Here is a 16,269-nt window from a genome sequence, read left to right as displayed (position 1 = left end):
AACTTATGCCACAGTACAGACCTCCAAGCAACTGATGGTTTTTTACGTATAGATTATGAGATTATCTAATTATGTATGAACAATGTCAGTCTCACAGTTATTTATTAGTTTGCACCTATTATAAAAATTTTGTGAGTATTAAATAGTGTCTAATGTATTTTTTTCAAATATTATGAATGTCTAATTGGTTTATTATTATTATGGGGTTTTAATAAAATAGTTATCATTCGAATGACCATGTAACGTTCAAACACCATTGATTAAAATGTTCGAACAACATCAGATGATCAAATAAAGTTCAAACGCAATTTATTATCGTAGTGTTCAAACATAACTTTTACCCATTTGATCTCTTTTACCATTCGATTTGTTCTTTTAATGTTTGAACAGAAAGCTATTTTATACTGTTTGAACGTTCTCAAAATGTGTACTCGTTCAAACAATTTAATATCGTTTGAACGTAAAATAGTAACCATTCAAACGATATTTTGGAATGAACTTCAGCCGTGACAAAAAAATTAACCGTTCGAACGATTAATTTCAAAATCGTCCTAAAAGATATATTTTGGGATGAAATGATGATTTTCGTCCCAAAATATCTTCTAGGACAGTGTTGTAGGGATGACTTTGGGACGAATTTATTTTGTCCCAAAAATTTTTTGGGATGAAATCACTATAATTTTGGACGAAAATTTTTGTCCCAAAAGAGCTATTCTGTTGTAGTGTGGGTTATGTTAATGTAACACATTGTAACATGATCTACCTCTATGACCACTTAGCTCTATACACCAAGTAAACTCATTAATAACGTAGGTACTAGCAATTAGCTAGGCTAGCTTAATTTATTTGGGACTAACGCTAATAATGCACATGCATGATGTCTACAGTACAACAAATATAGTTTTTAGGGATGGATTGAAGATAGTGATAGTCTCCAAACCATCACTAAAAGTCTTTTTTTGTGACGGTTTGTGGGAACTGTCACTAAATGTTAGGAAAGAAATTTTACACGTTTGAACGTTTTAGTTATTTTGTTCGCATGTCACCTTAACGTTCGAACATTATGTATATTTACGTGCGAACATAAAAAATTTTAGCGCCAACGTTCGAATGTTATATGTAATTAGGTGCAAACGTAACAATTATTAGCACCAAAGTTCGAATGTATAGTTGTGAAGTTCAAACGTTATATGTTAATTTGTAAAAATTAATCAAAATATATATTTGTTTAATATTAAGGTTGCATAATATTAAAGAAAATTGAGAGTATAAATTAAGTTACAATACATACATTAAATAATATTGTCCATTACATATGTGGAAAATAAAAAATAAAATATAATTAATTTTTACAAATGACATTAAGAACTACTAGTTTACAAAAGATCGAAACTCCTCAGTCAATGTCTCAACCTTATTATTTAGCACATCTACATGATGTGCAAGATGTGCGATAGCTTGATCTATATGCGCAATCTGCCTATCGATCTGTCGACCTATATGCGTCTTCATATCTGTCATCATTGCATCAACCCAAGCAGGTCGCACATCTCCTGCAGATGCAGTCACCGGCTGCTAATTAGTACTCGTAGACAGGGGAGCAACACCGGCCCCAGACTCGATCAGAGGAACAAGATCTGATATAGGACCAGACTGACGCCAAGCTGAGCCTCTCCCCTATCCAATGCTCCGATGGTGTGTGGTCATGTCGATGAGGCTCATTTGGTTTAGCATCATCTCCTCCACCTGGAGTGGCACTCCCCTGGCTAGTAATAAGCGGCTGATGATGACTTTATACAGGAGATTATCCATTGTAACAATGCTGGCCTCGTAACGGATCCACTCAAATATAACGAGTGGCAAGTCAATGAGATCTCCACGTGCCAAGCGAATAAGGAACTGTGCGCGAGCCCGATTGAATGTGGTCTTATGTGCCACAGGGTCTACATTTGTTGCAACATACGAAAGAATGGCAGCAGCTGATTCTGGCTGAAGGATTCTATCAAGCTTTGTGCGGTATGTGCCAGTGAAAATGTAGAAATCTTGATCCCGCTCTTCATCACCAACCTCAAGAGCAATATCCTAGCCCTCGGCCGATCTCCCTGTTCACTGGGTATAGTGTCAATAGGGCCCGTAGATGAAGTAGAAGTGGTTGGATCTGCCTTAAATGTGCCAGGAGCAAATGCAGCTACTGTGTCACCAGTTTGAGCAGTTGTCGCCTCAAGCAGTATACGCGGAATCTGGAATAACTCGACAATAACATCTGCCGAGAACTCAAAGTGTACACCGCGTACAGTGAGGGTATGGGATGATGCATCTTTAGGTATGGTGGTCATCCCAATGTAAAACTCCCAAACCATTGAGGGGTAAATCTTTCCCCTCAATGTGCAAATTGGGCCCTAGCCTCTCGTGACGAAGACGTCTCTAAGCATCTTCCGCTCCCAGCTGAGCTCATCTAACTGATTAATAAGAATTTCTCGTTCACCCATAACAGTTCGTGCCCCCAGCCGAGCAATGTCCAGATTGCCTCCATCCCTCCCTTGTTTCCTGGTTGTCATATAGTGAGCCATATCCTGAGAAAAAAAAAATACAAGTTAAAATATATAAAAAATAATCCCTAAATTTATTAAAAAAATTCCACTATTTAAATACCCAAAATAATAATAATAAGATGAGAAAATAGAAAATAAATTAAATGAAGATACGTTCAAATGTTACTCAATTGACGTTCAAACTATAAAATTATGATAATTAGAATCAAATTACATCCGAATGTACAATAATTTTACATTTGAACATACATTAAGATAGTCGAACGTAAACCATTAACATTAGAACGATGATAGTCAAACTAACATAACAAATTTATGTCCGAATGTAAATTTACATCCGAATGTAACTTCGAACAAACGTTCAAAAGTATGAAGATAAAATTCAAACCTAAATCTGATCCAAACGTCTTATATATACGTTCAATTGTTTTATTTACGTACGAACGTATTATCCAACTTCATCTTTAAACATTCGATAGTACATATAATAAATTCGCTTGATTACTTCCGAACGTTAAGATATAATGTTCAGATATAATGAATTCCAAACGTCACACGTTCGGACGTATTTTCTAACGAAAGAATACGAAGGGTTTTTGTTTGAACGTTTTATCCAACGTCCTCTAAAAAAGTTGAATAAAAACGTTTGAATGTTAAAATTTATGTTTGCATGTTACAACGTAATGTTCGGATGTAAATAAACTATAACATAACACGTTCGGACATTTCTTTATAACGTTCGAACGTTACAAGACAGAATGGCTAAGTCAACTCAACCATTTCTGAAAGCTTCAAAACGTGCGTTTCAAAGCAAAAAGAAACCATAAAACTACTCTATAGGCTATGGGGAATGTTTCTACGGTGGTTGTTTACCGTTTAACAACTAATGGTGGCCTGAAAATCAAGAAGAAAACCTAGTCTGGAGTAGATTTCGAATTTTTGAAACCCAGCGATAAAACTACAGTATATAAATGACGAGGAGGGCACATTACATTTTAGTGACGGTACCTTTTAGTGACGGATGAGGTGGCGTATGACAGCGGAGACGTGCGTGGAGGAGAGAACGACATTCGGATAGTTTTTGGATGAAATGAGTCTTCCGTTGCCGTTAGGGAAGACTTTATATACAGTCAACGTTCGAACGTTTAGAAAACGTTCGAACATATGGTGTTATACGTGCGGACATTAATGTGAAACGTCCAAACGTTAAACAAATAACATTCGAACGTATGTCCATAAATTATATTTTTTATATAGTTATATATATTATAATATATAATATTATCTATTATAATAACTATAAAATCTATATTATATCTAACACGTATATATTATATATAATAGTACTAATATATAATACCTATAGTATATTATATATATAATTTATTAAATTGTATATATTATATATTATAATTTATATAATATTTAATAAAGTATAATAACTATATACTAATAACATATATGTACTACATTTAATATAGTAGTATATAGCATATATAATATACATAGACTATAGTAGTATATTATATAAGACTAGTATAGTATATAATATATATTATATATGTAATATTTAATATAGTATAATAACTATATAATATTTAATATAGTATAATAACTATAATATAGTACATATACAATAGTAGTATATATAGTATATATACTACTATATGTACTATATTATATGTACTATATATTATATATAGACTATAGTAGTATAATATACTGCTATATTATGAATATATATTATATATTTCAACTATATATATAAATGATATATAATATACAATTAATGAAGATTATTTTTTCATTTAATCAATGAAAATTGAGTTTACATGAAATTATATAATATTATATATAATAATTATATATTTTTGTCCCAATAAGTTCGAATATACATGTTATACGTTCGAACGTATTAGAAAAATGGGCGGGATTTTTCCTGTTTTAACTTTGGAACCCTAAAACGTTCGAACGTTTTGTTGTTATGTTCAAACGTCAAATTAACACCGTGGGCGGGATAATTATACGTTCGAATGTATTGTGCAAAACCTGGAGGGGATAACTTAGTATTCTAATGTTAAATTAGTTACGTTAGTAAGAGAATGAAATGTTCGAACATTCATTAATGAACTTCCGAACGTTTATTATATTACAAGCAGAAAATAAAACTTTCAAGCATGGGAAAGCAGAACCATTCTACTTTCTTCCCGTGTGTGAATTGAGAGAGAGCAAGATAGAGTTTTAGAGAGAGAGAGAGAGGAAGAAGAGGAGGCTTAGAGTGAGAAAGGATAGATAGAGTGTTAGAGTGAGAATGAGATAGATTGAGTTAGGGAGAGAATTTGTAGTGTTTTTTTTTTTTGTGTATATTTTTTTTTTCTCCCAAAGGAGAAAGTAAGGTAAATTTTTCATCTGTAAATGTATTTACAATATAAATTATATGTGTCAATTTTTTTATATGTATTTAACTAATTAGTTTTGTGAATTTTTTGAAGGATTGTTTGTTGCGGATTGTTGAAACTTGTGATTTGCAAGAGGATATTGTAAGCACAAGGTATATATACTAAACTCTATTGTCAAATTTTGTTGTCAATTTTATATGTGATAGGATTGTATTGTACCATGAATTAAAATGAAAAATTCTTATTATGTGTATGTTTATTCTTAAAATTAATATGTTTTAGATGTGTGTATTTTTTTGAAGCATATTATTTGTGAATTATTTGTGTAATATGTGTGATTGAAGAATTTATATATATATATTATAGTATTTATATAGTGTGATTATTTGTTGTGCAATGTATGCAAAATATTTATTATATTTGAAATTATATAATAACATTAAGATTTTTTAAATTAAGAATCCCTAATATATATATAGTATAGTATTAGTAAATATAATATAAATAAGTACTATAATATATAGTATAATTATATAATAACAATATAAAATTATATAGATTAAGAATCTCTAATACAAATTATAATATAATATATAGTATAGTATTAGTAAATATAATATAAATAAGTACTATAATATATAGTATAATTATATAATAACAATATAAAATTATATAGATTAAGAATCTCTAATACAAAGTATAATCTAATATATAGTATAGTATTAGTAAATATAATATAAATAAGTACTATAATATATAGTATAATTATATAATAACAATATAAAATTATATAGATTAAGAATCTCTAATACAAATTATAATCTAATATATGGTATAGTATTAGTAAATATAATATAAATAAGTACTATATAGTATAATGTAATTATATAATAACAAAAAAAAAATTAGTAGATAGTGTGTAAGTATATTATTCTATCTAACCTATTGTTTAATAATATATAACACATGATAATATTTTTTTGTAGTTTTTAATTCAATCAACATGGTTGAGAATTTGACTGTAGTGTTTTTTGTAAGATATTGTATGACATTGCATAAATAATCTTAGACCTGTTTGGGAATTAGTGTACATTTAGGTGTACACTAATTCCTGAATTGTCAGGTACTGTTGACAGTTTGAGATTATATTATATGTATTGCACATTCTTGTTATTCATACTGAACACGTTTAGTATGAAGTTTCGGTGTCTTCCTTTCTTGTTCTTGGGGTATACTGTTCATAGGGTCACAATCCCTCTATGTGAACATGTATACTTGGAGAACTATGGGGAGGTGCTGTCGAAATTTCTACTAACATGGAAAGTAGTAGAGTGACAGAACTTGTGCAATATAGATAATATAATCTCGAATGGGATAGGACCCACTACCTTGACAAAGAGTAATTTGAATGGGAGCATGACATGCATGTATATTATAGTATACTACGTGTTACTAATAATTAGATGGTTTTAGAAATTGATAAAAGTTGGATGCGACTAGACGATAGACTTGGAAAGGATTACATACCCTATGCACGTGGAGTAAGAACCTTTATTGATTGTGCAAGGGCCTCTGTTGATAGTCGTGGTTACATTAAGTGTCCATGTCGAGGTTGTAAAAATTTGTGTGCGATAGGGTTGGATGAAGTTGAAAGTCATATATTTGTGAATTGTATGGATTTCGGGTATACTCGATGGGTACTGCATGGTGAGCCGTATGCACAATCAGCAAATGGATTATTCGGTCATCTGAATTATTCATGGCACGTGGATGATGATTATGAGCTAAATGAGATGGAGGAAATGTTGAGTGATATTGGAGCTAGGATATTTATGGATGAGGTTGACGACAATGCCTCAAGTGGCTGAAAGAATGATTCTGAGAATTTTCCTGCATTGTGGGAAGATGCAAAGCGCAAGCTGAATCTAGGCTGTACAAAACATTCCAAAATGTCGTTTATTGTACGGTTGCTTCATATTAAGTCATTGTGTGGGATGTCAACCAAAGCAATAAGCATGGTATTAGACTTATTTAACGAAGTGCTTCCTAAAGGGTCTGCATTGCTGAAGAACTTCTATGAAGCGAAACAGCTGAGAAAGGGATTAGGGTTTGAGTATAAGTCCATACATGCATGTAAGAATGATTATGTTTTATTTTGGAAGGAGAACGAGGAGAAACAAGCATATCCTGTATGCAGAGAGTCGAGGTGGAAGGGTAAGAAAAGCCTGCCAGTTAAAGTTTTGCGATATTTTCCATTGAGACCTACATTGCAAAGATTATATATGTGTAAGAAAATAGCTCACGATATGAAGTGGCACAAGGACAAAAGAGTTAATAATGACGGATTTAGGAGGCACCCAGCTGACTCACTTGCATGGCAATCTTTCAATAATTAGTATCTAGAGTTTGGGATAGAAGCTCGGAATGTGCGTCTAGGACTCACAACCGATGGATTTAACCCTTTTGGGAATATGAGTACAAGTTATGGCACTTGGTCTATAGTGTTGATTCCATACAACCTTCCACCATGGAGGTGCATGAAGGCGCCCAACTTTTTGTTAACTTTACTTATCCTAAGTCCGAGATCACCTGGGAATGACATTGACGTATATATGCAGCCGTTGATTGAAGAGTTAAAAGAGTTATGGGAAACAGACATCAGAACTTATAATGCATCGACGTCAACAACTTTTCAAATGCACACTGCGGTAATGTGGACGATAAATGACTTTCTGGCATATGGGAATCTTTTCGGCTGGAGTACTAAAGGAAAGCTAGCGTGTCCAACGTGTAATAAAGAAACTACTAGTGAGTGGTTAAAATATTCTCAAAAGTTGTGTTTCATGGGTCATCAACGTTATCTAACAACAAATCATGCATGGAGAACAAAATCTACTAAGTTTGATGGGCGAGTAGAGGATAGAATTGCACCAAATGAGTTGTCTGGGAAGAGATATTGGAACAATTAGTACATGTGACAGTGAACAATTTTGGCAAAGGCCGAGGAAAGAAAAAGAAAAAACGAGGTGCAGCAGAATTGAATTGGACAAAGCGTAGTATTTTTTTTTACTTGCCATATTGGTCGTCCTGCATGTTGCAATATAGTTTGGATGTAATGCACAAAGAATAATATTTGTGATAATATACTGGGTACATTGATGAGTATTAGTAAAAAGACGAAAGATACGATTAAGAGGAGGAAATAACTTGAGAGAATGAGAATTAAACATAATCTGCATTTACGGATAGAAGATGATGGGGTGGTCATGCCACATGCATGTTTTACGATGAGAAGGGAGGAGAGGATGGACTTCTGCAAGTGGTTGTAAGGTGTGAAGCTGCCAGATGGTTATGCTTCAAATATCAATAGATGCGTAAGCCCTAATGATTGGAAAATTGGTAGATTGAAAAGTCATGACTGTCACGTATTTTTGCAGAAGTTATTACCTGTGGGAACTCGTGGGAAGCTAGCATCTGCCGTACGTGTCACCATAACCCAACTGTATATGTTTTTTAAGGATTTGTGTGCTAGGGTAGTAAAGCGAGATATGCTACAGAAACTGGAAGAAGACATTGCTACTATATTATGTAAATTCGAGCAGATCTTTCCACAATCATTTTTTGATGTCATGGTCCATTTAGCGATACATTTACCCTGGGAGATAATGTTGGGTGGACCAGTGCAGTTCCGTTGGATGTATCCAGTTGAAAGATATTTGAGTCGACTGAAGCGCACTGTTGGGAATAAAGCCAGAGCTGAGGGTTCAATAGCAGAGGCCTATATACACAATGAATGGTTAACATTTTGCTCTTTATATCTTCGTGGTATTGAGACACGATTTAATCATCAAGAGCGAAATGTTGATCTTACGACTCCGCCTCCTTGTGAGCTATCAGTGTTTTCTCAGAATGTATGACCCTTGGGTGCACAAGCAGGTTACGATTTACTTGATACAGAGTTGGGTAAAGTTCGGTGGTACGTGCTAAATAATTGTCGAGAGATTGATCACTATCTCAGGTATGTCGTTGTAAAAGGTTTAAATATTTCTAGATTTAATGAGGTTAACTATAACTTTTGTGACATAAAATAATATGATTTTGCATATATATACAATGAGCACATGGACAAACTTAAGACAGAAGGAGTAGAGAATATAGTGGCAAGACACGAGAAAGAATTTTCTGGATGGTTTGAACAACGTGTATGAACTAAACTCTATATAATATGTTAGATTATAAAAGTTTTAACTCTAAGTAATATCTAATAAATAACATTATTTCAATTGTTAGATTTTGGAACAACGTGTTCGTGATCCTGAATTTGTCTCTTTTGAATTGAATGCATTGGCCCGTGGTCCCTCAAATTGAGCACTTCGATACACTGTATGCACGGTTCGAGGTTATAGGTTCCATACTCTGAACCGTGAACATAATAGAAAGATTCAAAACTATGATGTGTTGGTCGAGGGGAGTTATGGAATAGATGATATTGATTATTATGGTGTCATTCATGATATTATCGGATTGAAATATCTGGGTGAGTCTATAACATATGTCTTTAAATGTGATTGGTGGGATTTAGGCTGTGGTCGAGTTTCGATATATAGGGATAATCATTTTACGAGTGTCAATACTGCATATAAATGGTACGAAAATGATCCATTCGTATTGGCTTGTCAAGTTACTCAAATCTATTACTTGATTGATCTAATGAAAAGTGCTGATAAAGATAGTGGAGAGATAATTTGGTGAGTCGTACAAAAATTTGTCCTTCGAAATATATATGAAGTAGGAACGAGTGCATATTACAATACTAGTAAAGATGAAGACAACACTCCGAATGTAGAGGCCTACCAGGAAGATGGAGGGGGTATTAACTTATTTGTTAACCTCGGTGCACTCGAGTTGCTCCCCTTATGTAGAGATAACAACCCACTCATCCATCTCGATTCGTCTATATTAAATGATCATTCAATTCAAGAAAGTGAGAAAGAAGAAAGAGATGAAGAAGAATCCGAAGGGGAAGTAGATAAGGAGGACGAAGAAGAGGTTGATGCTGATGACGAAGATGTTATAGAGAGAGATTCTGAAACAAGCATGGAAAATACATCCGAAGATGAAGACTAAAAGTACTAAAAGCTTTATTCATGTATGAGTATAGCATTTTATAATAATAATTAATTTCATCTAATTAAATTTTTTTTGTATATATAATCAATTTCAAGTATGCCACCAAAGAGACAGAAGAAATGTGCCTCCTCCACTAAGTCCAAGTCCCAAACCCATTGAGGACTCCCCACCTGAGTAGTCCATTCCTAAAGATGAAGTTAACACTACAGAGAACGATGCCCAGTTGACACCTACTAGTAAGGAAATGTCGTTGATAATTATTTATATAATTAATACTTTTGTCTCAATAACTATATAACTATAAAAATTTTACTATTATCTATATTAGTTGATGCATCCGCTCGTCCCAGTCGTGACTATATACGCGGTATCTCACTTGAGAAAAACTGAAGGCATGGCAAACTGAAAGTCACAATTCCTAATAATTCCACTGGAGGAGTAGATGATAGTGCAACAGCGCTTTCCTCCTGTATTGGTATAGTAGTCCGAACTTATGCTCCATTTTATCTGCTCCTGGCGAGATGTGCCGAATGAGATTAAGGAAAACATTCAGAGTCGTGTGCTTGTGAGTTTACTTTGACAGTTCATTTTTTCACCAAGATTAGTATATCATATTTTTTACGTAATTAATTTATAATTAAAATGAATTTGACCTCAACTTTGGTCGTAGCGAGGATTTGAGAACTGTGAATGAGTTAATGGCTACACTATTCCAATGTCACAAGGGACGATGTCACGAACACTTCAAGAAGTTTGAGTCGTTTGAAGAGGCTGCACAGTCACCTTTCCAGCAGATGAAGTTAGATGACTAGATAAAGTGTTGTGATCTATTTGCATCTCCAGAATATCAGGTATTCTAGATTTATGTCCATTAATTATTTATATTCATATTTGTTGTTTATCTTATAAGTGTATATATATATATATATATATATTACAATTAACATTCTTAATATGCATTTGTAGCACTTAAGTTCTACAAATGCACATAATAGATCTGCTCTGACTATTCATCATCGTGCTGGTTCAAGATCATTCCATCATCTTGCTGAAAAAATGATAATTAATAAACTATATAATTCATTTATTTTCCTGTTATTCTTTTATATAAGTACTAACATTATATTTTTAAATTTGCTAATATTGTTTTGTTAGAATGCGATGATCTTGAAAACTTTTCCCTCGTTTATGTTTATGCTACTACTCACACTAATGAGCATAGTCAGTGGATGGATCCTACTGCTGCAATTAATTATGTAAGCAGTATTCCTTTTGTTAAATAAATTATGCAACATATAGTTAAATTCTTTTTTATTTGTATTTCTTTTAATACGTTACCTATTATGTGTTTTGATCTTTCAAACTGCAGGGAAAAATGATGGAGTTGCAGTCAGCTTCCGGGGAATCCTCTACTAGCGACATAGCCATTTTCACATAAGTGCTCGGGCCCAACTCTAATATGGCAAGAGGTTTGGGACGATCTTTCAAGCATTCTGATTCATCCTCTTCAACCTCATCGACTTCACAAATTAATAATCTAAGCAAAGAGTTAGAAGTTGCACGACGCGAGAATGAGTATATGAGGTTCAGACAGCAAGAGTTGGAGTCCCTCTTAGAGCGACAGTCTCATTTAGAGACGTGTTTGCAGGACCAACAAAGAGACTAGGAGGAAAGAATACGTAGTGAGGTGTAAGAGCAAGTGTAGCAGGAGATTATGCTGCAAATAGAGCGTGTTATGTCATTGCAATAGAATCGTGGTAGACGAGGAAAGAAAAATAAATGAATTTTATTAGTGTATTAAATTTTTAATATCTACTTGAAAAACAGTGACAAATATTGTTAGTTGTGAAATATGTTATGTAATATGATACAATTAGTATAATTGGTATGTTTATTAATGGGATGAGTTTAGTATTTCTGATATGTATGTTTGAATGTAAATAAATACATTTAAACAGTATTCCACATTCGAACACACGTTTGAACGTAATCACACAAAATTGTAACATAATGTTCAAACGTTTACACCGATAAATGAAAATTACATTCGAATGTTTAAACTTTTAACGTTCCAAAACTCCGAACGTACTTCTTGTGTTCGAACTCTAGTTTTTTAACATTGGAAAGAACGTCCAAACGTTATGATTCGAACGTTCGGACATTGTTTCCTTTACGTTGGAATCTAAATTCGAACGTAACGTTCGAACATAAATATGATACGTTCGAACTATAATCAACAAACGTTACCTGCTCTCATTCGGATGTCAATTTGTCTAGTTTACGTTCGAACGTTATATTTTTCGTTCGAACGTAATATTCTATGATAGATTCTAACTATCATAGAAAAGTAAACGTTCGAACGTTATTTAAAATGGCACATCACAAACCGTCACTAAAAATATTTTTAGTGATGCTTGTACAGTGAACTATCATTATATATATTCTGTGATGTACATTTTATGACGGTGGAGGTGACAATTTATAACCATCACCTAATGTATTTCGTGATATTTTTCTCATTTTTTGTGACAGTTTCATCTGTCATTAAATCCAAGTTTTGTTGTAGTGCCATAGACCAAGCATAATTTATCTGGTTCATATGTCCACTGACCACTTGGAGGGGGAGGAGAAGGGGAAGAGAGTACCTATGACCTATATTTCAACTTTCAGAGTTTTTATATTCAGCACTGCGTAGTTCTGCACCATATATCTGTTGGAAAAAAAGTATTAAAATAAATGTGGATTGTAAGTAGGCCGGCTGGTGAATATAATTTTTCTTCTAATTTATAGAGTTGTTCCAAGCAGAGAGAATTATCACAAGTAATAAGTACTACTACCTACATGATCATGAGTTTCGTTTCCGCAAAAGTTTTTTCGATAATTAACCCTAATTTGAGGTTCTTCAACCCATAAATATCGGCAAACACTAACACGTAGCTGGACTTCTTAAAGCTCAAGCAATACAGGGGTGTGATGGCCGCAGGTCTCTTACATGAGTTTTGCTATATACAAGCAAAATCGCGTACTAATCTGCATACCAATACTAATTCCTTCATACTTAAATTTTAAATTAGCACTGTTTTCAATAAAATCTACTTTTTATCCAATCACAATAGATTGGTGCACATATTAATGCACAATTGTGCTTGCAACTAAATTTTTTCCTCTTATATATGTGAGGTGTGATATATATATACATACATATATTTATACATTATATATACTTTTCAGAATGTTAAACTCTTTTGTAGGTTTCTAATTTTTTTTTCTGTGTAGATGATTAACGGACCTTGCAGTGGCAGGTAACACTAGTCATGCATGCAAAATCACCACTTATTCTAAAATTTTAAGTTGATGAGAATTGATCATAAATTTAATATTTTATATTTGTCTTAACACTCCCCGGCCCCTCACATGTGGGTGGAATTTTCCTTCAATAAGTAGATCCAATACATAAAATATTTAATTATATAGATAAATTAAATGTAAAGTCATAATTCAAATTTAGAAATTTTATTCTAATACCATACGAAATCACTAACGTTTATCTTAAAAACTTAAATTGATAGGAATTAATAGGTTTAATATTGTATATTTGTCTTAACAAGCCACAGCAGTGCTAAAACCTATTAATGCATTAATGGCACACTTTTGAGGTCCAAGCTTTATATATAAGGTGTATCTCTTTTAGGTGCGATTAGATAGTGAAATAAGATGATCAAAATATTTTATATGAAAGTTGAATAAAATATTATTATAATATTATTTTTTAATATTATTATTATTTTGAAATTTTAAAATATTGAATTGTTTATTATATTTAATATGAGAATTTAAAAAAATTATATAATAAGATGAGATGATAAAATACTTTCACTATCCAAATGGGCTTGCATTACACCAATAAATAATGGAAAAGATTGTTATTCAAGCATGAAAATGGAATAAGATAATAAAGCTGAATTAGTCCATAGCTAGGCCATAGAAAAGATTAACGTGAAACCAAAGAAAAACAAGATGGAGTGTTGGAAAAGGAATGTCATATATTTACGAATAATATATATAAAAGGTGCACGGGAATTTGAGTGAATTAAGACTCCAAATTCTCGATCTTCATTTTTTGCAATATTATATTATATATATACGTCTAGAGCAATTTCTCATCAGCCGGCCATAAGAATTCGTATAACAGATAGATCAATTCTAATTCGTCAAATGGTCATCCTACTGATCTCTATTGAGCATGACAATATTCTTCAAAAAATAAAAAAGGAAGAGAAAGGACTAAATTCTAATAACTCAGTCAAAATATGGGACATTACCACTTAAAATATTTGAACTGTGACCTGTTGTGCTTGTAGGCGGTGTATACAGAGAAGAAGATGAAGAAGACAAAGAGGGGACAACAAAAGGTAGAGGTGACAATAGTGGTGGAGGAAGAGTCTGTGGTGATGCTGCAGAAGCAATCGAAACAGCCGGCACCCGAGAAGAAACTAAATCAGCAGCAGTAGTACTAGATGAAATGTTGTTACCAATAACTTCTCTGAATTTGTGTCTCATCGTCAGAGTTCTTACTTCATCAAGTTCTCCTTGCAAAGATTGAATTTGTTGTTGCAAGGCAGAAATTGTACCCATGCAGCCGTGTATCGGGTCTCTCAGCCTCAAGTTTGCTTCATAAACCAGACTGTTCGCCGCATCAGCTCTTTGGCTCTCTGGCACTTCCTACATAATTAACCGAAAACAGGAATGAAAAACATATATAAGTTCATCTACAGCAATATGTAGACCGTTTGGAGAAATAATTTTAAGGGGATCGAAGTGCGCATGCATATATATATATATATATATGTGTGTGTGTGTGTGTGTGTGTATATGTATACCATTAGCATCTTGGAGACGTTGCTTGCGCCAAAAATTTTGTGAACAGCTGCAAATTTTTGGGGCTCATGCGGAGAGAAATATGGCGAGAAAGGGCATTCTTCAGCACACCTTCGTCTCAAGAGCTTACATGCAGCACATGGCGTAAGAGTGTTTATGGTCGACCCAGCAGGACCAAATAAATGGCTGCCTCCCATTTGAGAAGATGCATCCGTCTCTTTTTTGATCATTTGATCTATATACCATCTCATCCAATCTCTCCCTTGTAAAAAAACAAGATAATCAAGTTAAAAATATGATCAAGGAGATCAGCAAGAAAGAAGATCAAGATCACCAAGAAGAAGAAAATTCATGTAGTATGAGATTTATTTTCCGGGTATATATATGTTTTCTGAGTATAGAATATTTACCGCTCTCTGGACATTCAAGCACGCCAGAATTGGTTGCATCGACAGTGGTTTCAAAGAGGAGCTAGAAAGCTTGTTTAAATGACTTAGGAAGGCTATCCGGCCAAAACGAGAGAAGCAAAGAGGATCTTTGCTATAAATCAAAGGAAGGCCGAGTCCTTAAAAGGCAAGGTTATTGATGGGAGGAAGTATACGTAGGTCAATGTACTAATTTACAGAACAAATATCAGAACTCAGTAGATCGAGTAATGAAAAGGTTGGAGAGAGAGAGAGAGAGAGAGAGAGATTGGCCGACTTTCTGCAATCGAGTGGCTAATATCGGCCTAGAGATCTATTGTTCAAGGATTAGGTTGAGTGAGATACAAATAATTAGTTTGCGTTTGTCATTTAGCAAGGGAGCTAGCTAGAGATCAGATCAAGAGAGCCAGTTCTATCAATATATATCACGAAAACGTGCGAATCCTTGGTGAATTAGACTTTTGAAAGCAAGTATAAATATATATATATATATATATCTAACCTAAATGGCTGAGTTTTCTTCTAAAGATATTAATGGATGATTGATTTGGGCTAGCTGCAGGTGATCATTTCCAGCTCGCCATGCCTCGCATTTAAGAAAAATTTATAAAAAAATTTAATTGTCAATTATATATTTATGATCATAGGTTAAAAATTATAAAATTTAAAATTCAAAATTTTGGAAAATGAATTTTAAAAAAATTTTTTAAGTAAAACTATAAATATATATATAACTGCTATTTTTATTATACCTCTGGAAAATTGTATTGTTTATTGACATAGACTACGTTATGGCGATAAACCACAGTTAACGGATGCAATGATCAGAAGAATGATCGGTTTGCAATTCTGAAGTTAACAAAGACGTTGAAATTAAGGAAAGAG

The 16,269-nt window shown here is 33.2% G+C and overlaps 1 pseudogene; it reads right to left on the bottom strand.

The window, feature by feature from the left end:
• Window positions 1-14,261: 14,261 nt before the first annotated feature.
• On the bottom strand, window positions 14,262-15,740 carry LOC122294642 (annotated as a pseudogene).
• Between the last annotated feature and the right edge of the window lie 529 nt (window positions 15,741-16,269).

Source organism: Carya illinoinensis, chromosome 14 (genome assembly GCF_018687715.1).
Source record: "Carya illinoinensis cultivar Pawnee chromosome 14, C.illinoinensisPawnee_v1, whole genome shotgun sequence".
In the NCBI taxonomy this organism is placed as follows: Eukaryota; Viridiplantae; Streptophyta; class Magnoliopsida; order Fagales; family Juglandaceae; genus Carya; species Carya illinoinensis.
The sequence above is the reverse complement of the archived record's forward strand: the minus strand, read 5'-3'. Positions and strand labels throughout refer to the sequence as shown.